Raw genomic sequence first — 25,060 nt, forward strand, 5'->3', positions numbered from 1 at the left:
TGGCTCTCTTAACCTGTGACTGCCCTGCCCTCTCAGTGCCTAACTCATATGTGGCCATTGCCATACCCACCACAGACAGAGGACCTCAGTTCCTGAGTTCGAAGACTCATGGCCTAACTTGTCGAAAACAATGAGTCCTCCAGGGCTATAGTTTTTGTTCTCACTTTTCTGCCATGGCATCCTCTTTAGTGGCAGAAGATAATGAAGAAGAAGATCATGATACCCAAGAAGAGCTTGCAGGGTTGTTTCATGTCAACCAGACTGACAGAGAGTGGAAGCACAAGGCTGACTCTTTAGACTACTCTGGATTTCTTGTGGAGGCCCTCCGTGACTGGGATTTAGAGGAAGTAAGGCTGGGTAGTACATTTGATTTATTAGAGGATTGTTCTAGAATAAGATTATCTGATGTCAATATTGCTTACCTGTTGCTGGCTTCTTATTTTTACAGGATTACAGGTCATTCTCCGAGATATTACAGTGGGCACTTCATGCATCCTAAGCAGTAACATGTTCTGAGTTTAGTTAGACCATGTACATGGCCCACGGAGGACAGGTTCAGCTTCCAGTGTGGACAGTAGTGTGCATCTTCATTTTGAAGCGGTGCACATAAGTTTTTATACATCAGATGTATTTTGTGTCTTATCACTAGGATATATGTAGCACTCCTGAGTTAACATTTATAGTTTTTGCTATTTGTAAGCATAGAGAAATCTGTGATACCTGTAAATGTTCTTCCTGCAGCTCACCACTTTGTAATCACACTGGAATTCATTCAGTACTCAAACTCACCACAGCTTACCCTCCTCTTAGACGTCTTCTCTTTCTCTCTCTCTCTCTCTTTTTTTTTTTTTTTTTTTTTTTTTTTTTTTGAGATGGAGTCTCACTCTGTTGCCCAGGCTGGAGTGCAGTCATGTGATCTTGGCTGACTGCAGCCTCCGCCTCCCACGTCCCGGTTCAAGCAATTCTTCTGCCTCAGCCTCAGGAGTAACTGGGATTATAGGCATGTGCCACCATGCCCAGCTAATTTTTGTATTTTTAGTAGAGATGGGGTTTCACCATGTTGGCCAGGCTGGTCTTAAACTCCTGACCTCATGATCCATCTGCTTCAGCCTCCTAAATTCTCTTTTTTTTTTTTTTTTTTTTTTTTTTTTGAGACACCGTCTTGCTCTGCATCTTGTACTGGAGTGCAGTGGCATGAGCATATGGCTCAATGCAGCCTCGACCTCCTGGGGTCAAGGGGTCTTCCCACCTCAGCCTCCAGAGTAGCTGGGACTATAGGCATGAGCCACCAGGCCTGGCTAATTTTTCCATTTTTTGTAGAGAAAATGTTTCACCATATTGAGCTAGTCTCAATCTCTGGGCTCGAGTGACCTTCCTGCCTTGGCGTCCCAGCCTGCTGGGATTACAGGAGTGAGCTATCGTGCCAGCCCCTTTCTCTATATTCTTTTCTGCAATGTTCTGATCTTCCAAAGGTTGGCTTCTTTTTTGTCAATTCTGTTTGGCTTAGATGTCGCTTCTCACAGAGGCCCAATTGCTATCATACTGCCTATTGTAATTCACCAGGTACCACATAATGAACTTTATGAGATTTTATTTAACCATTCTTTATGGTGAAATTTAATACAGATATAGAAAATCACATGAAAACAATTGTTTAACTTAATGGGTTGCCAGAAGGTGAAGACTCCAGCACTCAGGCTGGAAAATCAAGCTTTGCTGCTCAATTGTGACACCAGTCACAGTCCCCTTCCTCCCTGTAGAAGGAGGTGTGGTCCAGCTTCTTATGGGGACTCTTTCCTTTTCTTCCTGGTTTCCTCCTCCATGCTTCCATAAGCATCATAGTTTACTTTTACCTGATTTTCATTACTGTTTTTCACTCTATCTTTTAACACTTTTAATCAACAATCTTTCCTTCTCATTTCTTTTTTTGGGTTACATTTTATTTAAGAAATCAAGTCTTTGGTCTGCAGAATTTCTTGTATTCTGGACTTTGTGGATTGCTTTGCATCCCTCTGCAGTTTCACAGGCCCTCCTGTATTTCCTGTGAATGGGTATGGAGCAATACTAATAGAACTTCTGTGATGAGTGGAATGTATATCTGAGTTGTGGGTTGTGGCTTCTTGTGGCTACTGAGCTCTTTAAATGTGGCCAGCAAGACTAGAGAACTAAATTTTAAATGTTATTTAATCTTAATTAATTTAAATAGTCACATGTTTCTAGTTACCTTATAGACAAAACATCTAACGGTTGGATAGGATTTACATTTGATTTTTATTTTGCGGCAAAACTGCCTCCCAAGTGGTGGGTGGTGTTTTCTCATTAGGAGGCGCATAAAGACTGGTTGTGTCCTTTTAATGATGTTAGATGTTATCATTTGTTGGTGCTCAACGCCTAGAACCATCAATTTCTTAAGAACATAGAGTGATGATGTTCTATTCAATAATTTCTCTTTATTTATTAGCTGTAATACTTATTTAAAGAGAAACTTTTTCTCTTCTACTATTTGGTTATCCACTTCTATATATATAAGGTAAATGCTTAATGTCTTTTTTGGAGACGGAGTCTTGCTCTGTCACCCAGCCTGGAGTGTAATGGTGCAATCTCAGCTCACTGCAACCTCTGCCTCACAGGTTCAAGCAATTCTCCTGCCTCAGCCTCCTGAGTAGCTGGGTTTACAGGTGCCCGCCACTGTGCCCGGCTAATTTTTGTATTTTTAGTAGAGATGGTGTTTCACCATGTTGGTCAGGCTGGTCTCAAACTCCTGATCTTGTGATCCTCCCGCCTCAGCCTCCCAAAGTGCTGGGATTACAGGAGTGAGCCAACGCGTCCGGCCCATACTTGATTTTTTAATCAGTTTTTCCAAAGGACACTTGTTAGTAAGTTTCACTGTGGTGTCATGGATGTAAATGTAGTTGATGTGCCTGGTGCTACTGCACCTGTTATCCTTATTGAAACTCCTCTTTATCCCACCTGTGGCCTGTGAGAGTCTCTGCATGCCAACTCCTGAGTTCTTATGTGACGATCATAGTCATCCTTGATCAATTCTTGGTCTGTGATGTCAGAGAGCTCTTGGAATCAGCCATAAGAAGTCCTGATTTCTTTTAGTAGAAAATGTATTTCAACATGACAGCCTAGGCATAGGAATGCTTACTGCCATGAGTTGGTCATTACTTCTAGGCCTTCTCAGCTACCCGAACCAGGAGAGTCCATACAGATATTTCCAGTTCACATTCAGGACTACATCCTATTCATTCTTCCACTGGAGAATTATTCCCTGGTTGAATCAGAAGATGATGAAATTAGAGAATCACATAATTACTCATTTGCTTTATCCCATATTACACACAAAATAGTGTCAGAATAATATGATTACTGAAAACAGTTAAATAATATTTTCCCTCATATACTCACTCATTTCTCTTTTCAAAAGTGACTGTGCCATTTTACTTACCCACTGGCACTGTATGTGGGTTCCAGTTTCACCACTTCTTCACCAGCACTTGTTATTATGTCTTTTTGATTATAGCCATCCTAGAGGGGATGAAGTTGTATCTCATTGCAGTATTGACTTGCATTTCCCTGATAGATAATGATGTTGAACATCTTTTCATGTGTTTATTGATTATTTGTATATATTCTTATATTGTTTACCCATTTCAAAAGTTGGATTACTTAGTTGTATGTGTTGTTTATATATCCTGGATGTAAGTCCCTTATCAGATACATAATTCTCAAATATCTTCTCCTATTTTATAGGAACTAAGTTTTCAAACAGACGGGTTTAGATTAACAAGTATCAAGACCAACTTTGTAAACTACTGTTTCATTGCATCGCCTTAGAAACCTTAATAAAATTGAAAATTAGTTGAATTAGTAATTATCTATTTGTTTACTTATGAGGTTAGTAGGCTAGTAGTATTTAATACTTTCCCTATCTGCTGCTTCATGTGTTTTATCTCTGCAGTTACACTGTCTCCATCAAAGGTAAAGTTATTTCCTAGACTCATTTGGAATGAGAATATCCATGAAAGTGGGAAATATTTAAAGGCAAGTTGTTGCCTACTGCCATTTCTTAGAGTTGTTTTGCTGAGTGATTGGAATATCTCACCTAAGTACTCACTTTTCTGCATAAGGCTATGAACAGTCTCAGAGATTGTTTCGTGACTGGAAAGTGGGAAGACGAAAAAGATGCAGCCAAGGTCTTAGCAGAAGATGGTAAGTAAAGAGCTGGGTTCTCCAGGAAGACTGGCTTCTCAAACTTTATATTCTTCTGTATCTTAGACAATAGTGAAATTGAAAATCAGTCACTTGTGAAATGCTTTGGGGAATTGAGACAGGAGTAATGAGCCAGGTAATATTCTGGTTTTTCCTTTTATGATGATCTTATTTTCTTAGTTGGCTAACTGATTTACTACATATGGACCTTAAAAGTGAGAAACTTTCCATAAATTTTATCACATGTTTGTTAAAAATAGATTTCGTGTGATGTGAAAAATATACACAAATAGCATTTATATTTTTCTTTTGATAATAAAGGTAGTATGCATTGTGGAAAATTTAGAATGAAAAATACAGAACATACCGGAATTCTATCAACCTGTAAGGAAACCTTTGTTAACTTCTTGAAGTATTTACTTCTAGTCACTTAAAAATCATGTGTATAAACCTTTTTAGCTGTACTTTATATAACTTTTGAGAGGAGGATTGCTTAAGTGATGTACTTTATATAAATTTTGTCATCAAATTTTTTCAAAGGTTTCATTTTTATTATTTGAATATCATACCATAATTCAAGTCACAATTTTTTCAACATCTAAGTAGTTTTGTACTTTGCTCATTTTATAAAGAACTCCACACTGAACAACTTTGAAATAATTCTTGGCTCACACTTTTTATGCTCTGTTACCCAGGCTGGAGTGCTTTGGTGTGGTCACGGCCCACTGCAGCCTCAGCCTCGCAGACCCAAGTCTCCTGAGTAGCTAGGACCACAGGCATGCATCACTATCCCCAGCTAATTTTTTATTTTTTTTTGTTCTGACAGTCATTTTCTGTTGCCCAGGTTGGTCTCAAACTCCTAGGCTTAAGAGATCCTCCTGCCTCAGCCTCCCGAGTAGCTTGGACCACAAATGGATACCACCATGCCTGGCTAATTTTTGATTTTTTTGTACAGATGGGGGTCTTGCCATGTTGCCTAGGCTGGTCTTGAATTCCTGGGCTTAAGCAATCCTCCCACCTTAGCCTTCCAAAGTGCTGGGATTATAGGCATGAGCCACTGTGACTAGTCTGTAGTATGCTAATATATTCTTTACATATATACAATTTTTTTCCTGGACTTTCTAGTTTATATCATTGATCTCTGTTGGTTCATTTATTATTACTATAATTTAGAACCCTATGTAGCTTTATCACGTTATTAAGACACTAGTTATTAAAACTGTGTCTCAACAGTTTCTTTCTCTTTCTGTTCTGCTGGGGGGCTTTTTTAAGGATTCTCCTGACTATTCTCACTTCCTTAGGGTTTTTTCCATAGGAACTTAAGAATCGTCTTTTGTTTTCAAAAGAAAGTGTGGTGGGTTTCTTTTTTAATCACTTTAGTGAGGTATAATTGATGGTAAACTACAGTGTTTAAAGTGTACAATTTGATAAGCCTAAATATGTGAATATACCATCGCCACAATCAAAATAATGAACACATTTATCACCCTCACAGTTTTCTTATGCCACTTTGTAACCCTCCATCCTGTCCTCTTCCATCGCCAGGTACATTCAGCTGCCTTGTGTCACTATTAAGTAGGTATTTCCTTTAGAATTTAATCAAAATGGGATCCTACAGTATGTACTCTTTTCTGTCTAACTTCTTTTTCTCAGCATGATTATTTCAAGATTCATCCATGCTGTTGCATCTTCATTTCTTTTTGTTGGCTAGTGGGTAGTCCATTGTATGATGTGTAGCAATTTATTTATCTGTTAACCTGTTGATAAACAATTACTTCCAGGTTTTGGCTATTATGAGTAAGGTTGCTGTGAACATTTTTGTAGAAATCTTTATTTGAACCACCACTTTTATTTCTTTTGGGTAAATAAGTAGTTCAGAATGGACTAAATGGGTCATATGAGAGGTACACATTTAAGTTTTTAAGAAATTATCCAACTGTTTTCCAAATTGTTTACACCATTTTCCATTGCCACCATAACTTTATGTGACTTCCGGTTGCTTCACTCTACATCTTTGCCAGTACCTGGTAGTGTCAGTCTTTTTAAATTGTAGAACCTTCTTTTAGGCATAGAGTGGTATCTTGAAGTTTTAGTGACTAATGGTATCGGGCATTTTTTCATGTGCTTATTTGCCATCTGTGTCTTCTTTGATGAAACATCTGTTCAACTGTTTTGCACATTATTTTAATTTGGTTACATTCTAAGAAATTTTATGTATTTTTGATACAAATTCTGTATCACATGTGATATGTGATTATTTGTGCCTAGTGTGTGCTTTGTCTTTTCATATTTTTAATAGTTTTTCACAAAGCAAAGTATTTAATTTTGGTGTAGGTCAATTTATCAAAATTTTCTTTTTCTTTTCTTGAGATGGAGTCTTGCTCTGTCTCCCAGAGTGCGATGGGATCTCAGCTCACTGCAACCTCTGCCCCCTGGGTTCAAGCCATTCTCCTGCCTCAGCCTCCCTAGTAGCTGGGATTACAGGCACTCGCCACCACACCCAGCTAATTTTTGTATTTTTAGTAGAGATGGGGTTTCACCATGTTGGCTAGGCTGGTCTTGAACTCCTGACTTCAGGTGATCCACATGCCTCGGCCTCCCAAAGTGCTGAGATTACAGGCATGAGTCACTGTGCCATACCCAGAATTTTCTTTTATGGACTATGCTTTTGATACTGTATGTAAGAAATCTTTGCTTCATCTAATGTCACAAATTATCTTTTATATTCTATAAGTCTTACAGTTTCAGGTTTTACATTTAGGCCTATAATCCTTTTTGAGTTAATTTTTTTTATGGTGTTGAGTATGGATTTAGGTTCCTTTTGACATATTGATATCCACTTTTCCCAGCACCATCTGTTGAAAAACCATTTTTTCCCCATTGAATTAGCCTGTATTGGTTGGCCATATATGGATGAATATTTCTGGGCTCTCTGTTCTGTTCCTTTGATATATTTGTTTATTTTTATACCAATACCAACATTGTCTCAGTGACTTACAGCTTTATACTTAGTCTTGGAATTAGGTAGCTTTCAACTTTAGGTAGTTTTGCAAACTTTAGTCTCTTTTTAAAAGTGGTTTTGGTTAATCTAGGTTCTTTGCATTTTCATATAAATTTTATGATGAGCATGTCAATTGCTAGAAAAAAGCCCACTGCAATTTTGATTGGGATTTCATGAAACTTGTAAAATAATTTGGGAAAATTGACATATTAACGACGTTGACTTTTCTGATCTATGAACATAGTATCTCTCCATTTATCTTGTTCTTTAATTTCTCTCAGCAAGGTTTTCAGGATACAGGTCTTATACAACTCTCAACAATTTATTTTCATATCAACTTGTACTTGTGTATGGCTAACATGTAAGAAATACAGTTTATTTTTTATATTGCTCTGTATCCTGCAATGTTGCTAAATTACTCATTAGTTTTTTGTTTGTTTGTTTGTTTGTTTGTTTGGGACAGAGTCTCTCTCTCTTTGTCACCCAGGTTGGAGTGCAGTGGCGTGATCTTGGCTCACGGCAGCCTCTGGCTCTCAGGTACAAGCAATTCTCATGTCTCAGCTTCTCAAGTAGCTGGAATTACAGGCAGCCACCACCATGGGTAATTTTTGTATTTTTAGTAGAGATGGGGTTTCACCTTGTTGGCCAGGCTTGTCTTGAACTCCTGACCTCAAGTGTGTATTTGGAGGGGAGGGGTAAACTTTGACTAAAGAGTGTTGATGGTTTTCTAAGTAAATACTTCTTCCTATCCTAAGGATTGTTTTCTTGTATGCTGCCTTTTCTCCTGTTCTGCACAATAAAGCCTGGGGTTCCAACTTCTACTTTGACCTTTCACTCTGGTCTAATCTCATATGGTTCTCCCAATTTCTGTGCAGGATGGTTCTGGGAGCCGAGCAGGAGCCCCCTTTCTCTACAGAGAGGCTGAGATAGATGCCAGTGGTTTTACTTTCTTTCTTTCCTATCTGGATGACTTAACTTTTCTTGCCTTACTGCCCTGGCTTAAACTTCCAGGACAGTGTGGATAAGAAGTCAAAGTAAAAATCCTTGCTTTGTCCTGATTTTGCTTATTTTCCAAGTGAACTTAAGAATCACCTTTCCTATTTCCAAAAGAGAACTTTGTGGTGTTCTTTTTTCCTAAGAAAACTTTTAAGTTTGAGGTAATTGTAGTTTGACATGCACTTGTAAGAACGAATATGGAGAGATCTTGTACTATAGCGCTATCTGTGTATATATGTACTATATATACTATGTGTACTGTAGTACAACGTCACAGCCTGGATGCCAACATTGATACAATCTGCTGACCCTATGTAAATTTTTCCAGTTTTACTTGTGTGTGTGTTTTACGTGTGTGTGTACTTCTGTGCTCTTTTATCACATGTGTAGGTTTGTGTGTCTACCAACAGTTAAGATACAGAGCAGTTCCATCACAAGGATCGCTTGTATTGCTGTTTTATAAACACACCCACGCCCCTGCTGTTCCCCAGCCCCCAGTTCCTTCCCTTGTGAACCATAATGTGTTTTCTGTTTCTACAATTTTGTCATCCTCAAGAATGTTAAATAAACAGAATTATACAGTCTATAACCTTTTGGGAGGGGCTTTTCTTCACTCAGCATAATTTCCTGGAGATCCATTCATGTTAGTGTATGTACCATAGTTCATTCCTTTTTATTGCTGAATAGTGCTGCGTTGTATAGGTGTACTAGTTTGTTTAACCATTCATCTGAGATCAAGCTGGGTTGTTTTCAGTTTGTTTTGTTCTGTGTTTTTTAAAGAAAGGGTCTTGCTCTGATGCCCAGTCTGCGATCTTGGCTCTCTGCAGCCTCGACCTCCTAGGCTTAAGTGATCTTCCCACATCAGCCCGCCAAGGATCTGGGACCACAGGCATGGACTACTGCACTTGGCTAATATTCATATTTTTTGTAGAGACAGGATCTTGCTGTGTTGCTCAGGCTGGTCTTGAACTACTGGCTTATTTTCAATTTTTGACTATTAGAATTGAGCTATTATGCACACTTGTATACAAGTTTTTGTGTAAATATGCACTTCCCACTTTTCTGGGAAATCAATGCCCAATAATGCAATTGCTGGGTCATATGGTAATTGCACAGTTTCATAGGAGACTGCCAGAGTAGTTGGACCATTTGATGTTTCTACTAGCAATTATGTGAGTGATCCAATTTCTTTACATCCTTGCCAATGTGTGGTGTTCTCACTGTTGTTTAGTCTAGCTATTCTAATAGGTATGTGATATTTCACTGTGGTTTTAACTTCCCTGATGACTAATAATGGTGAGCATTTTTTCATGTGTTTATTTGCATTTTTATATCTTATATACAGATATAAAATATCTGGGGATGTCTTTGGGTTTTTTTTGCACTTTTAAAAATTGAGTTGGGTTGGGTACTGTAAGTTCATTACATATTTAACTCCATTGTCAGCTGTGTGATTTGCAGAAATTTTCTCCTAGTCTGTAGTTTTCACTTTCTTAACAGGGCCTTTCACAGAGCAAAAGTTTTTATTTTTGATGAAATCCAATTTACCAGTTTTTGTTTGTTTGTTATAGGGAATATCAAATTTGTTTCAAGTGGAGGAACTATTTCCTATTCTTTGATCCTGAAGCTTTTCTCCTATGTTGTTTTCTAAAAGTTTTTTTTTTTTTTTTTTTTTTTTGAGATGGAGTCTCGCTCTGTTGCCCAGGCTGGAGTACAGTGGCGTCATCTCAGCCCACTGCAACCTCTGTCTCCTGGGTTCAAGGGATTCTCCTGCCTCGGCCTCCTGAGTAGCTGGGACTACAAGCACGTGCCACCACATCTGGCTAATTTTTTTGTATTTTTAGTGGAGATGGGGTTTCACCGTGTTAGCCAGGATGGTCTCGAGCTCCTGACCTCGTAATCTGCCCACCTCTGCCTCCCAAAGTGCTGGGATTACAGGCATGAGCCACCGTGCCTGACCCTAAAAGTTTTGTAGTATTTTTTGTTTTCTCTTTACACCCATGATCTATTTTGATTTTATGAGATATGAGGCTTAGGTCAAGGTTTATATTTTTGCATGTGGGTGTATAATTTTTCTAGCACCATATGTTCCATTGAATTGTTTTTGACTTTTGTAAAAAAAATAGTTGAGGATCTTTGTGTAGATCTGTTTCTGGGTTCTCTTGTGTTCCATTGACTTCATGTGTCAATCCCTTGGCCAGTACCACCCTTGCTGTGTAGGTTCCCGTAGCTTTATAGTGAGTGTTAAAGTTGAGTTAGAGTGTCTACTCTTACTTATTCTTCTTTTTCAAAATTAGTTAAGCTATCCCAGGGCTTGTGACTTTCCATATAAATTTTAGAATAAACTTGTCTATGTCTATAGCAACTTAGCTGAGATTTTGATAGGATTGCATTAAACCTACAGATCAGTTTGGGGGAGAATCTTTTTCTAGTTTGAGTATTAAAATATATGAACACAGTATACTTATTTATTTTAGTTTTTTTTACTTCTTTCGTCAGTATTATGATTTTCAGCACACTGGTTGGAAATATGTTTTGATGAGTTTAGACCTAAGTATTTCATTTTGATTGATTTTCATTTGTCTTTTATCCTGCTAAACTCGCTTATTAGTTGTAGGAGGGTTTTGTTTTGTTGTGTTTTTGTAGATTGCCTGGGATCATCTACACAGAAAATTGTGTAGAAATCATAGGGACAGTGTTATTTCTTTCTTTTCAGCCTGTATGGCTTTTCCTTTGTTTTTTTTGTTTTTTGTTTTTTGTTTTTTAATTAAATTGTTTGGGGATAGAGATGGAGTCTTGCTATGTTGCCCAGGCTGGTCTCAAATTCCTGAGCTGCAGTGATCTGCCTGCCTCAGCCTCCCAGAGTGCTGAGATTACAGGTGTGAGCGACTTCTCCTGGCCTTCTTTCTGTTTTAAAATTTTCTGCCTTAATTCAGTGACTGGACTTTTAGTACAATGTGGAGTAGGAGTGCTGAGAGTGGAACAACTTCCTATGTTGTTCCCAATCTTTTCACTGTTATCTGTTTATTATCATGATAGGGTGTAGAATTTTGTCTAATGCCTTTTGGTGTCAGTTGCTACAGTCATCTGGATATGGGTTTCACTCTTTACTCTTTTGATATAAATTACATTGATCTTTTCAATTTTATTTTTTGAGATACAGTCTTCCTCCATCACCCAGGCTGGAGTGCAGTGGTGCGATCATGGCTCACTGCAACTTCGACCTTCTAGGCTCCAGTGATCCTCCTGCCTCAGCCTCCCGAGTAGTTGGGACTACAAGTGTGTGCCATCATACCTGGCTAATTTGTTGTTGTTGTTGTTTGTTTGTTTTGTAGAGGCAAGTCGTACTGTGTTGTGCAGGCTAGTCTTCAACTCCTGGCTTCAAGCTATCCTCCCACTTCGGCCTCCCAGTGTTAGGTTTATAGGCAGGAGTCACTGCACCGGGCCCGATTCATTTTTTGATTGCTGAACCAGATTTGCATTCCTGGAATAACTCTCACTTGGTCATAAATAAAAATAAAAATACAACATATGGAAATGTGTGTGTTTTTTTGTTTTTTCTTTTCATGTCAGATGGTTAATGTGCTAATGTTGTAACAAGGGTCAAGGGTGGCATATCCCACATACATGCATGAATACCCAGTCATCACACTTACGAACTATGAAAAGATCGCCATGTGAAAATTTTTATACAAATCTTTTTATGTGTTATTGGATTCCATTTGATAGTATTTTGTTGAGGACTTTTTGCATTCATGAGGAATATTGGTCCTTGGGGTTTTTTTTTTTTTTTTGGTTTGTTTTCTTTTTGTGGTGTTCTGTCTTCATCTGATTTTGGCATCAGGATAATACTAGCCTCATAAAATGAGTTGCAAAGTGTTCCCTATTCTGTTTTCTGGAAGAGTTTGCATGGAATTGGTATTAATTCTTAAATATTTGGTGTAATTCTCCAGTGAAACCATCTGGGTGTAATTCTCCAGTGAAACCATCTGGGCCTGGAGATTTATCATTCAGAAGCTCTTAATTACAAATTTTGTTTCTTCAATGGTATAGGATGATTCAGGTTATCTATTTCATCTTGCCTGAATTTTGGTAGTTTATGATTTTCAAGGTAGTTTATGATTTCAAGGCCCGTTAGGGAAGTGGAAGTTGCACTGAGTGCCTTCTTGAAGAGACCAGCTTGGGTAGTCTGAGGGTGATGTTTAGAGTATTTGCCTAATACTCTTTAACGGCTGCAGGAGCCTTTTTGATAACCCCTGTTTTATTTGTGATGTTGCTGGTTTATGTCTTCTCTGTTTTTATCTTTGTCATAAAATTTATTAATTTTGTTGATTCTATTCGAATAACCAGCTTTTTCTTCCATTGATTTTTTTCTGTTTTTCTGTTTTCAATTTTATTGATTTCTGCCCTTTATTATTTCTGTTCTTCTGCTTGTTTGGGGTTTATTTTGTTCTTTTTGAAATTTCTTAGATTATTGGTTTATCTTTTATCATTTCTAAAGCGAGCATTTAGTGCTTAAATTTCCTTCTCAGTACTGCTGTGCTGTACCCCACAAATGTTCAAATGTTGTGTTTTCATTCATATTTCCTTTGGCACTTCTTTTTGGCCCATGCATTATTTATAAATATGTTGTTTTAATTATCAAGTATTTAGAGAGTTTCCTGTCTTTCTGTTATAGATTTCTGGCTTGATTACATTATGTTCTGAGAACATATTCTTATGATTTGAATTCTTTTAGATTTGCTGTGATTTCTTTTATTGCCCCAAATGTACTTTTTCTTGGTAGATGTTCTGTTGTCCTTAAAAATGTGTGTATTTTGCTGTTGGGGAGTGGGGTGTTGTACAGATGTCAGATTTTGCTGGTTGACTGTTCAGATCTCTTGTAAATCTTTGCTCCTTTTCTGCCAAGTTTCATTCTGTCACTTATGCTAGAGTGTAGTGGCATGAACATGGCTCATTGAAGCCTTGACCTCCTAGGCTCAAGCAGTTCCCCTGGCTTAACCTCCTGAGTAGCTGGGACTATAGGTGTGTGCCGCCACACCTGGCTAAATTTAAAATGCTTTGGAGAAACGAGGCCTTGCTGTGTTGCCCAGGCTTGAAGTCCTGGCCTCAAGCGATCCTTTGTCTTGGCCTCCCAGAGTGCTGGGATTACAGGCATGAGCCACTGAGCCCGACCTCTGCCTAGTTTTAACAGTTGCTGAGAGGAGGATGTTGAAGTAGATGTCTTCTTGGTGGGTTAATCCTTTTGTCATTAAGCAGTTGTTATGGTCACTTCCTTTTCATGCCATTGGTGAAGGAGGGGTCCCTGCCCTAAAGTGTAGGAGATGGCTGAACACAACACCTGGTGTGGATGGATGAGATTGACAGCAGTGTTTTAGTCACATATACCCACAGCTCAGAGGAGGACACTGAATGCCACACAGGGTCAGATGGGCACCGTACTCTGTAGCAGAGTGAGGGCTGGGGTCTGAGGAGGCAGGCAGGCTTGGTAGTAACAAGAGCGCACAATGACTAATGGTTCCCGAGGGGGGATGCAATTGGCTTGTTTGAATAAATTCATGGGCTGGCAGACAGGTGAAGTGAAACTTCTTAGGCTGAGGTGCAGCTGCTCTGGCTGATAAAAGAACTAGCCAGGTGGGGAGCCTTTCCTGCTGGGTGGCAGGGTAGGAGCTGTCTGTCAGAAACAGGAAAACCCATGGCTAGGCCTTTGGGGCCCTGTAAGGCTCAAAGATGTCAAGGCAGCATAGGAAATTTTAGATCTTAAAATTCAGCGAAAACCCTCTCTCTAGCTCTGGTAAATTATTTTACTTGAAGTCTACTTCATGAGATATTAATATATTCATTCCTGCTTCCTTAAAAAATTAATGATTATGTAAGATATCTTTCTCCATTCTTTTACTTTCAACCTACTTAGGTCCTTAAGTGAATTTGAAGTTTCTTATGAACAGTATCTAATTGGGCCATGTGTTTATTTTAGGCTCTCCATCAATCTATCTTTTGGTTTATTTAGACCATTTACATTTAAGGTGCTTATTGTTACGTAACTGCTTAAGTCTGATGTTTTTATTATTTTCTTTGTTTCCTTTTTCTTTCCTTCCATCTTCATCTATTTCTGTATAGTGTAGTTGCATGTATCTCTTTGTATAGTCTTACAGTGTTTGTTCTGGATGTTACAATATGCGTATTGTAATATAGTAGTCCACTGGTACTAGTATTTACTACTTCAAAGTGTGGAAACCTTCCTTCCATTTAGGCCTCTTTACTTTTCTACTTTTGTAAATCACTGGCTTGAGTATCAGGTGGTGATATAGTTTTTGTTTCAGTTATCAAATGTGATTTTAAGAACTGTGGATTGTCTAGTGTATGTATCCACATTTCTGGTCCCTCCCGTGATCCCATGTTCATCCCTTCTGCATAAGAACATTTCGTAGCCGTTTTTTATTTTGATTTTTTTGTTTTAATATTTTGTATTGTAGAAATGGCAGAACATATCTCTGTAGCCCTTTTCTTTAACATTTCTAAATTTACCAGTGACAAATTCCTGTATTCTCTTCCTCTGAGAATGTCTTTTTTCTCTCTTCATTTCTGAAGGGTAGTTTCATGGGATATAGAATTTGTAGCCAACAGTTTTATTTTATTTTATTATTTTTTTTTTTTTTTAGCAATTGAAAATGTTGTGCCACTTCTTTCTGGCCTCCATGATTTTAGAGGAGAAATACAATGGCATTTGAGTTGGCATGTCCCTACAGGCATTCTGCCTCTTTTGGTCTTTGTTTTTAGTTTTGAAAGTTTAATCAGTGTTGCTTTCTTTTGGTATACTTTGAGGTTTGCCCAGTTTCTTGAATCTGTAAGTTTGTATCTTTCGCCAAATGTGGGAAGCATCAGGAATCAGTTATTTGCATGCTTTCGCAGCTCTGGTCTCCTGTAGGACTCAGATAACATAAATGCGGGGTCTTTTATTATTGTCCCACAGGTCCGTGCAGCTCTGTTCATTTGTTTTCAGGTTATTTTCTCTCTATTGTTCAGACTGGGTGAATTCTGTTGATCAGGTTTCAGCTTCTCCGATTCTCTCCTCTGTCGTCTTCACTTTTACTCAATAGAGCCCATCCAGAGAGATTTTTTCAAATTTCTGTTACTATATTTTATATTTCTGTAATTTCCATTTGATTCTTCTTCAGTTTCTTTGCTGAAGTTTTCAGTTCTTTGTTTGTTGCCATAGGATTTGTAGTTGCTTGTTGAAGCATTTTTATACTGGCTGTTATAAGCGATGAGTCAGATGATTCCAACATCTGACTCATTTCAGTGTTGATGTCTTCAGTTGTCCTTTCACATTAAAATTATGATTTTCTCAGTGGTATGACAGGTCATATTCTGTTTCATCCTACATATTTTGGTTATTCTGTTAGGAGGCCTATGTAAATTTTTAATTTTTGCAGGCAGTCCTCCTGTTTAAGTTTAGTCTGTAGGTCCTGGTCTACTTTGTGGGCTATAATTCCAATGACAATTTAATTTCAGAGACTTCATGGTGTTATTTTGGTCTGTTTGGTGTATCTGGTATCACTGGGGCTCTCCCATCAGTCCCTGCTGATGCCCATCTGAGGGAACAGGGGAGCTGCCCCAGGCTGGGCCACCTGCTGCAGCTAGGTGGGTGGGGAATGGTGGTTTTCTTGTTGTGGGGAAGATCTCCTTTGATCTGGGGGCATTGAGCCTGCCTGGGTTGCCTTCTATTCTAGGTTGGGAGTTGGGAAACACTGGGTCTGGGTCACCTTCCTGTTGGATGGGATCCAGGGAGACACCTGGCCACTATGTATTCCCTAGTCCTAGAGTCCCTCAGCAGCCTTTTTCTTTCCACCTTTAGGAATTCTCCAGTGGTCATCTCCTGTCTATTATTTCTAGAGTTTAGGTTATACTTCTTAGTCAAGAGGAAATAATGTGTTGTCTTCTCTAGACCAGAAATCCTTAGTGGTGGTTTTGGGTTGTAACTGTGCTAAAGGGAGAATTGGCATATTTGTGATGTCAAGGCTTTCTTTTCAAATGAGGACATATCATCATTCAGTAGATGATATTTACAACACCTGCTTCCTTGGGTTGAAGAATGTAGTTAAGGCAAGGAAAGTACTTAACGCAGTGCCTGGTGTGGAGAACACTTACGAGTGTTGGTGGTGATGCTATTTCTTTTGTCCTTTGGTGGCATATTAAAGCTTTTCTTCTTTTTTTAAAAATAAATTTCCAGTGCATTTCTTGTTAGGTTTATGCCTGTTTTATTCTTTTTTGCTTTTATTACAAATAGGAGCTTCCTATCTATTATAATTTCTACCTGGTTCTTTGGCCCTTATGTGAAAATGTTTTAATAGCCTTCTAAATGTTGCTCTCCCAGGCTGAGGCAGGTGGGTTGCTTGAGCCCAGGAGGTCAAGGCTGTAATGCACTATGATAGCCACTGCCCTCCAACCTGGGCAACAGAGCAAAAACTCTACCATCTCTTAAAATAAGAAAAGTAAGTCAGATCATTCCACTGCCTTGCTCAAAATCCTCCTCAACTTCTCATCTCTCTCAAGTAAACCCAAAATTCTTACAATGACCTAGAACTATGCCATCTAATATGGTGGGCATTAGCCACCTGTAAGTAAATTTAAACCTATTTAAAATAACATAAAATTTTAAATTTTAATTTTAAATTTTAATTTTAAATTTAATCTTCAGTCTTGCTAGCCACATTTCAAATGCTTAATAGCCACTTGAAATATTGTAATTTGCTATCGAGTTGGGCAAAGCAGATATATAGCATGTCCATCAGCACAAAAGTTCTATTGGAAACCATTGGTCTAACATCTGGAAAGGTTATTAACTGCCTGCCTGTGGGCAAAGCACACTTCCCTGATGCATTTTTTTGGTGGTTGGTTGATTGATTTTTAGATAACTGGAATTTGGTACCAGCAGTTACTTGTGTGATTTAAAATTTTAAAAACTTGTATCTTGAAGAGAATACAGAATATTACAACTAAAAAAAAAGTTGCTCTCCCAAATGAGTTTTAACTTGTCTATTTCTTTCATTATTTTTTCTTTTCCTTTTTTTTTTTTTTTTTTTTTTTTGGACACAGGGTCTCACTCTGTCACCCAGGCTGGAGTTCAGTGACGCAATTATGGCTCACTGCAACCTCTGCCTCCTGGGCTCCCAAAGTGCTGGGTTTATAGGCGTGGGCCACTGCACCCAGCCTTATTTGTCTATTTCTTTTAAAAATGGGACCTATAATTGAGCCCAGAGCTGCAAAAACAAATGAAGGAATGAATGAGTGAATAAGCTCTTCCCATGGGTTTAGTGCTCTACTCTTAATCTAAATGCTATGTTTTATATAATCTAAGATTTCCCCTAGGTGTGTTACATGATTGTGTTGTGTTGAACTTACACTGAGACTCCTTTTAACATGTGCTGGTGTCAGCGTGGGGCTTTTCTATTCACTCTTTGAACTATTCGTTTGGGGGACATAGATAGACCTCTATGTCTCTCACGAAGAGTGTCCATTGGCTGGATATGTTGGCTCATGCCTGTAATCCCAGAGCTTTGGGAGACTGCAACAGGAGGATCACGAGGTCAGGAGTTTGAGACCAGCCTGGCCAATATGGTGAAATCCCATCTCTACTAAAAATACAAAAATTAGCCAGGCCTGGTGGTGGGCGCCTATAATCCCAGCTACTTGGGAGGCTGAGGGAGGAGAATTGCTTGAACCTGGATTGCGGAGGTTGCAGTGAGCCAAGATCGCACCGCTGCACTCCAGCCTGAGTGACAGAGTGAGACTCTGTTTCAAAAAAAAAAAAAACAAAAACAAAAACAAAAAACAAAAAACAACAAAAAAAACCAGAGTGTCCATTATCTATACTGGAAAAATTGAAACTGATTTTGACATGAAGTTTGACATGAATGTGGATTGGGTCCATTTAGCTTACCTAAACAGATGATGAAATACTAACTGTTTTATGAAGCATTCCCTAGTGCAAAGTTTTGCCTGTGTCTGTGTGTGTAGTGACGGGAATGATGTGAATGAGGCTTGGAATGCCGAGCACACTGTGGGCTTGCGGTGGGTGGGGCCAGCAGCACAGGCATGTCTGGCTCACAGAGCAGCCTTTGGGTGTGCTTTCCCCAGAGGAGTTCTATGGTGATTTTGAAGACTTGGAAACAGGGGACGTTCACAAGGGAAAATCAGACCCCGATACTCAGGTATGACTTTATTGTGGCTGGTTGTTCTTGGTCATTGTGTTCTCAGAGAGGCCCACACTGAGAAATGCAAATCTTACTTGTGATGTGTGAAGATTGCAGACTGGATGGATAGATTTCTTACTAAAGGGTGGTGGGGATGTGGGGGCCAGAAAGAAGCTTTCTTGTTTACTTGTTAAGTTTTGGATGACAATTACTACAGCTTCTTGCCACAGTCATTTGCCAAGTCTGCCGTGATTTTTCATTCTCCTCCTCTTAAATTTAAGTGTCATTTAAAAGAATGAAGTCCCTGTTCTCCCTAATATTTCTTTAGAACAGGGTCTGGGAGCATCTCCCTGAGGGACACATCTGTTGTTTTTATTCTAATTTGTGTTCCCAGCCAGCTTAAGGAATGGCAGCTAATTGTAATGCAGATGTAACCATTTCCTATAGCAGCACCATGTTATTCAGAGAGAAAGGTCCTGTTATGTTTTGTTTTATTGATAATGATAACAGATTTTTGCTAAGATTTTTGTTTAAATAGAACTTTAAAAAGTCTAATGTTTAAAGAAAAGACCTTCATAACTGTACACAAAATTTTTTCTTCTGGAAATTTAAGAATGAAGATGTAGAGAAAGAAGTTAAGGAAGAAATTGACCCCAAAAAAGAGGAAAGTGCCACGAAAAAGCATTTGGATAAGAAGAGAAAATTGAAGGAGATGTTTGGTGCAGACTATGATGAAGGAAAAAGCACATATTTTGATGATCTTAAAGGAGAAATGCAGAAACAAGCACAGGTGAGAAGCCTGAGTTCCTCTCAGCCCCTTGTCAAGACTATCATAGTGCAGGAATCCCTGACTTTGTTTGGGTGCCTGCTTCCTATCCTGCTTCTGTGCCTTTCATTTGGACTCCTGGGTAGAGATGCATATGAGTGTGTTTATTCATGCAGTGAGCTCATTGTTTCTGCAGTCAGAAGGTCACCAGAAAAAGATTCATACCTATTTTGTAACAAGAATTAGGAAACAGAAATGACTGAGACATGGTCTCTACTTTTGAGACTTTTACAATGTAGTGACATGAGACAGTGTATTCATTTCAGTGCAAACATTGGCTGCCTATTCCGATCGCTGCTCCCTGATTTGAATGGCAGGTGATCAGTGGCCCGTGTGGCTTATGGACACACCAGAGCTCCCAGGAGGAGTGCTCTGAAAACTCATCCTGGTCAGAGTTTACAAGGACATGTGGAGTGTAAGGTCTGATGTGAAGATAAAGGGAGATGGTGTAGCCCTCCTGCCTGGGGGTGCTGAGCAGGTTGCTGGAGGCGGTGATCTCACTCTGAAGGAGACAGACACAGAAAAGTGTGTACAGTTGATGGTGAGCATCTGAGTTGCGCCTTGTTAGTGAGGCCAGGAGTGCCTGTGTAAGCTGGAACAGATTAGGTATATGATTTGTGAAACAGAGTTTCATCTTAGGTCTTCATTTAGTCAAAGAACTATCTCCTGATTAGGCATTAGCTTAGTGGTTGCAAGTCTGTATTGACCTTTGACAGGCATGACTAGGTTAACTCTGAACTTTTTGCTTCACACCATTTACAATTTAAAATTACCTAGAGCCTTGTAGGCCATTGGAAAAGACTGTTTCACTCTGAAATGGGAGTCCTTGGAGGGTTTTGAGCAGAGGAGAGACATTCAGGTAATCGGATCACTCTGCCAAGAGATCAGTCGGGTGGCACAAACCAGAGAGCTGGCAGTGGAAATGAGACAAAGAGTCAAACCCGGATAGACTTTATTTAGAAGCTGGGTCAGTAGGATTTCCTGGTGGACTGAATGTGGGGTGTGTGAGAGAAAATGAGGATGGTGACTGGAAGTTCCTGGAAGGATGGGTTGTTGTAAGTTAGACAGGAAACCCTCTGTAGATGCAGCTTTGGGAAGATGATGTTTGGGTCGGTTGGGTGTCATGCAGACAAGCGGAGTGTCAGGTCTGGAGAGAGAGGTCTGGCCAGGGACTTAGATGTACAGACCTCAATATGTAGATGCTACTTAAAGCTGTGAAGTGGCCGGGGAGTTAGTGTAGAGTGAGTTGGAGGAGCAGCACTGGTGTGGGCAAGAGAGGACGACTGTGGCCGTGAGGCCTGAGCAGTGCCTGGGAGGGAGAAGCAGTCTAAGCATGCACGCATGCGAGAGGCCAGCTGTACACGGAGACGACGCGCTGTTCAGACCCTGCTGCCATGTTAACTGCGGTGAAGGCAGAGTTGACCACTGGAGCAGGGGCGTGGAGGCCTTCAGCGATCTTAGCAAGCACCATTTTTCATGGATGTAGGAGAATGGGAACAGAGGAATTGGAGGCTGCAACTGCAGAAAACTTTTGAGGGGTTTTGCTGCAGAGAGAAGCAGAAAAATGGAGCAGTTGGTGGTGGAAGAAGTGGAATCAAAAGGTTTTGCGATAAGAGAGAGAACAGAGGGAAGAGCTGTTGGAATAAAGTCCAGGAAGAGTGGATGGTGTCTAGTGAGCCAGTGATGTGTGGCCCTGAGTAGAGGCCTGGACAAATCATCTGTGCCTGAGCTGCCTGTAGAACTTTCTGTGATCATGGAGATGCACGTCTGTTCTTCCCAATATTGTAACCCTGGCCACAGGTTGATATGGACCACTTCCAGTGTGGCTAGTGTGATTGAGGAACTGCGTTTTAAGTATTTGTAATTGTAATTAATTTTAATTTAAATAGCCACACATAGCTCCCCTACGGGCCAGGTTGGAGCTCTAATAAGGCTGGATATGGGAGGAAACCCTGGTAGAGGGTTGACCGTGGATGTTCTTTTGGTTTTGGAGTGAATCAGGAAACAGCCATCAGCTAAGTGAAGGTGAGGGAGGTGGTGGGTGTTTGAAGACAGGGGGTAAGTGTGAAAGAATTGTTCGGAGAGGAAGGAAAGAAGGTGTGGACTGGGGACATTTCCAGTGTTCGGGCACACAGGGCTCCACAGAGTTATCTACATTTGCTGTCCCTTGGAGCAGCAGAGAAGAAAACGGGACATATTCTGAGCAGACTGCAGAGGTAAAATGTGTGGTTTTGTTTGTTTGTTTTGAGACGGAATCTCACTCTGTCGCCCAGGCTGGAGTGCAATGGCATGACCTCGACTCACTGCAACCTCCGTTTCCCGGGTTCAAGTGATTCTCTCACCTCAGCCTCCCGAGTAGCTGGGACTACAGGCATGCACCACCATGCCCAGCTAATTTTTGTATTTTTATTAGAGACAGGGTTTCACCATGTTGGCCAGGTTGGTCTCAAACTCCTAACCTCATATGATCTGCCTGCCTCAGCCTCCCAAAGTGCTGGGATTACAGGCGTGGGCCACCATGCCCTGCCAAATGTGTAGTATTTTTAATGGGATAAAGCCTACATAATTCTGTCCACAGTTCCTTTACTTAGAAATTGCTCCTTTGTTCATGTTAATCTTATGTTTATTACAGATAACGGCATATGGGTTTTTTCCCTGTCATGTGTAGCTGAATTGCGCAGAATTTGAAGATCAAGATGATGAAGCCAGAGTTCAATATGAGGGGTTTCGACCTGGGATGTACGTCCGCATTGAGATTGAAAATGTTCCCTGTGAATTTGTGCAGAACTGACCCCCATTACCCCATTATCCTGGGTGGCTTGAGCAACAGTGAGGGAAATGTTGGATACATGCAGGTGGGTCCCTTTGCTGCATATTTGGTGCCTGAGGCTCTGTGGATTTCCCCTCCATCAATCATCTTACGCTCTCGTCCCCTCAGATGCGTCTGAAGAAACATCGCTGGTATAGGAAATCCTCAAGTCCTGAGATCCAATCATATTTTCTGTAGGGTGGAGGAGGTTTCAGACCATCCTGCTCTATTATATCGAAGACCACAATGGAAGAAAAAAGCTTCTAAAGTATACCCCATGGCACATGCATTGTGGAGCAGCCTTTTGGGGTAAAATATGATGACAATAACTTGCTTATTGCCAAGATTACACCTTACAGGCTGCATCATTACAGCTTTGTGCTTTTCCTGTCATAAAATTCCACTCCTAAGATTTTTCTCTTTTCTGGGAGCGGGGAGGTGGTTTGGAGTATATATGTAAATCTATATCCAAATGTAAATATCCATATCCAATATGTAAAACTGGAATCTAAAATTTGTGGTTTGCTATATTTCTTTTTTTCTTTTTCCTATAAGGCCCTATCACTCCACAGGGAACTGGTTTCTTGGCAATACAATCTGTCAGTGGCATAATGGTAACTATCTTGGATGATTTCTTTTACAGATTGGTTTGAGAAATGCATCCTGAATGTGGGTTATTATGTACATGAGACTTTAAGTTGAAAATTATTCATTTTTAGTATTATAAAGTAAATTTCTGTTTGCTTTTAATCTTCCTACATCCTTTTCAGTAGGGTGTGGGAGTAGAGGAGGTGAGGTGGAAGAATTATAATGGTCCTGAAGACATATTCTACTTTTGTGCATCTTTTGGATTTATTTATCTAAGCAAATACTTAAACAGTGTTCACCATGTGATAAGCACTACAGGAGGTTGTGAGGAGCCATCAGAGACCAGCCAGATGCGAGACTCCCGGCAGCAGTGCTGGTGTAGCAGTCTGTTCACTCCATTTTCATTTGACCAGTCAGGCAGGGCAGGGTTTATCGGTCCCATTTAACAGAGAAGAAAGCAGAATAATGAGCAGAAGGAACCTGCCCTGAAGGTCCAAATTTTGATTTCCTAAACATTGAAACTGTATTTTTCTTTTCCATTTCATTCTAAATAGATCATTATAGTGAATTACATTCCTCTGAAATCACTCTCGGGAGAGTACTCAAGTTGCCCCCGCCCCCCCACCACACCTTTTTTTGAGTCAGAGTCTCACTCTGTTGTCCAGGCTGGAGTGCAATGGTGCTATCTTGGCTCACCACAACCTCCGCCTCCTGGGTTCAAGTGACTGTCCTGCCTCAGCCTCCTGAGTAGCTGGAATTACAGGTTGCACCACCACACCCAGCTAATGTTTGTATTTTTACTGGAGATGGGGTTTCACTATGTTGGCCAGACTGGTTTCGAACTCCTGACCTCAAGTCATCCACCCGTCTCGGCCTCCCAAAGTGCTGGGATTACCTGCACTCAGCCTCAAGTCACCCTTGTTAGCTTGGCTTACCGATTTTAAAGTTTTGGATTGCTTTTGTCAAACCACTGGGTTGCCAGTTCAAATGGTCTCCCTTGTTTTTCTTAGCTAATTGTAAGTAAAATTCACTTTGGTAATGTATTGTGTCACATAGAATTGAAGTTTTTCTCTAGCTGATATTATTCCTATTTTCAAATTTTGGGGTTTCCATTATCCTGATTTTCGGATAGCTGCCACAGGAGTTGTCCTTGATCTGGATAAATCCATAAAAATTGTGAAGAAATTAAAGCTAACTGGTTTTCCATATAAAATTTTCAAGAACACTTCATTTATTAAGGTCTGTATATCTATATATTCTCATATTTATAAATGTCCATATTGTTTGAGAAAAGGAATGAAATACCTCTGAAATATGGGCCTCAAGTTTTTAGAAAAGTATTTGAAATCTTTTATAAACTTCATATTTTGTTTGCTCCTTTATATTCTGTGTTACTTAAATATGCTCAAAAAAGCTATTTTTTTGAAAAGTAAACAGCTATTTAGGAATTGAAGCTGTTACTCATGACTTCCATGTGAGACTGCCACAGAACTCATAATGAAAATATGTCATTTTATCCACTGGCTTTTGTTTCCTACTTTTTCAATTTGTGTTAAGAAAGGGAAAAAAATCACAAGTTTGTCTAACCATTCAGTAGAAAAATAGACAAAAGCATTTGCAGACAACTTGGCAAGGGTACAGAGAAATGGATGTACTGTTTTTCAGTATTTGGGGAGGGTGGTTTGAGCAGCATTTATTGACAATTTCATTAGTGGGGATGTTTCCATTACAAACACAGGGTTAGGAAGATCATAAAATTGTTCTTGCAATATAAGGTAATAATACCACCGGCGTTTATCTTACTGTTTTCATGTTCTAAGTGCATGCACCTGAGTAAAAGGATCTGAGCTGCAGTCCAGTCTGAGAGATGCCAGCAAAGGCTGCCTAGGCCAGTTCAGTCCAGTAAATCCTTCTTCGATCTTCTCTTCCACACAGACAGCGGTGATGAGCATGCCCATGAACCCACATGATTATTTTGGGGAAAATGAAAGGGTTGTATTTTTGAGGTAGTAATTCTACTTTCAGGGGCAAATGCATTTTGATTATTGTATCACCCTTTAGTGAGTTGTTTTTTTTCTTTAACCAAGGATATATGTTTGAGGGAAGAAGTAAAGCATAAACTATATGATTTTGTGTGTATTTTTATCTTGCTATACCTGTAGGGAATGTTTAATTCTGCCTTGGAAGTAGCCAAATTTGAAGGTGCTGTGATTCGAACTGTCAGTGGGATAAGGGGGCAGATCAAGAAAGTGCTCTGAGCTCCAGAAGGCGCTTTCCAGGCCAGCTTTCAGGACAAGCTGCTAATGAGTGGTGAGTGTCTTGAGTAGTGTTCAGGGCAGGGTGTTACCATTCATGCTTGACTTCTAGCCAGTGTGACGAGAGGCTGGAGTCAGGTCTCTAGAGAGTTGATCAGCTGCAGCCTTAGATCT

At 39.8% G+C, this 25,060-nt stretch overlaps 1 non-coding gene and 1 pseudogene across 1 annotated transcript; one reads left to right on the forward strand and one right to left on the reverse strand.

Moving 5' to 3' along the window:
• LOC119622918 (ribosome biogenesis protein BMS1 homolog) overlaps positions 1–25,060 on the forward strand; it is a 65,161-nt pseudogene that overhangs the window by 28,712 nt on the left and 11,389 nt on the right.
• Positions 11,780–11,883, reverse strand: LOC140712542 (small nucleolar RNA U13). The gene has a single exon (XR_012094143.1). It is a non-coding gene; the product is annotated as a small nucleolar RNA U13 (small nucleolar RNA).

The sequence above is a fragment of the Chlorocebus sabaeus genome, chromosome 9 (genome assembly GCF_047675955.1).
Source record: "Chlorocebus sabaeus isolate Y175 chromosome 9, mChlSab1.0.hap1, whole genome shotgun sequence".
Taxonomy (NCBI): Eukaryota; Metazoa; Chordata; class Mammalia; order Primates; family Cercopithecidae; genus Chlorocebus; species Chlorocebus sabaeus.